The sequence below is a fragment of the Myotis davidii genome, unplaced genomic scaffold (genome assembly GCF_000327345.1).
Source record: "Myotis davidii unplaced genomic scaffold, ASM32734v1 scaffold164, whole genome shotgun sequence".
NCBI lineage: Eukaryota > Metazoa > Chordata > Mammalia > Chiroptera > Vespertilionidae > Myotis > Myotis davidii.
Genome location: NW_006296417.1, coordinates 3,275,512 through 3,275,740, shown reverse-complemented (window position 1 = coordinate 3,275,740; position 229 = coordinate 3,275,512). Strand labels below are relative to the sequence as shown.

The following is a 229-nucleotide window of genomic DNA, read 5'->3' as shown; positions in this document are numbered from 1 at the left end:
TGAGGGCCAGAGGAGCCTGTGGCGCCCCTCTAGTTCAGTCATGCTTACCAGGTGTGCCGGTTAATAATGCACATTCGGTGTACCGGATAGTAATGCGGATTTGGTTTAACGGTTAATACCAGGTAGTGCACATTTGGTGTACCGGTTAATAATGCACACTTGGTGTACCAGTTAATAGTGCACATTTGGTGTACCAGTTAATAATTCACACTTAGTGTACCAGTTAATA

The 229-nt window shown here is 44.5% G+C and overlaps 1 protein-coding gene across 1 annotated transcript in view; it reads right to left on the bottom strand.

Moving 5' to 3' along the window:
- Positions 1 to 229, bottom strand: part of SV2B (synaptic vesicle glycoprotein 2B) — a 50,094-nt gene that overhangs the window by 13,033 nt on the left and 36,832 nt on the right. The gene's annotated exons all lie outside the window — the stretch shown is intronic.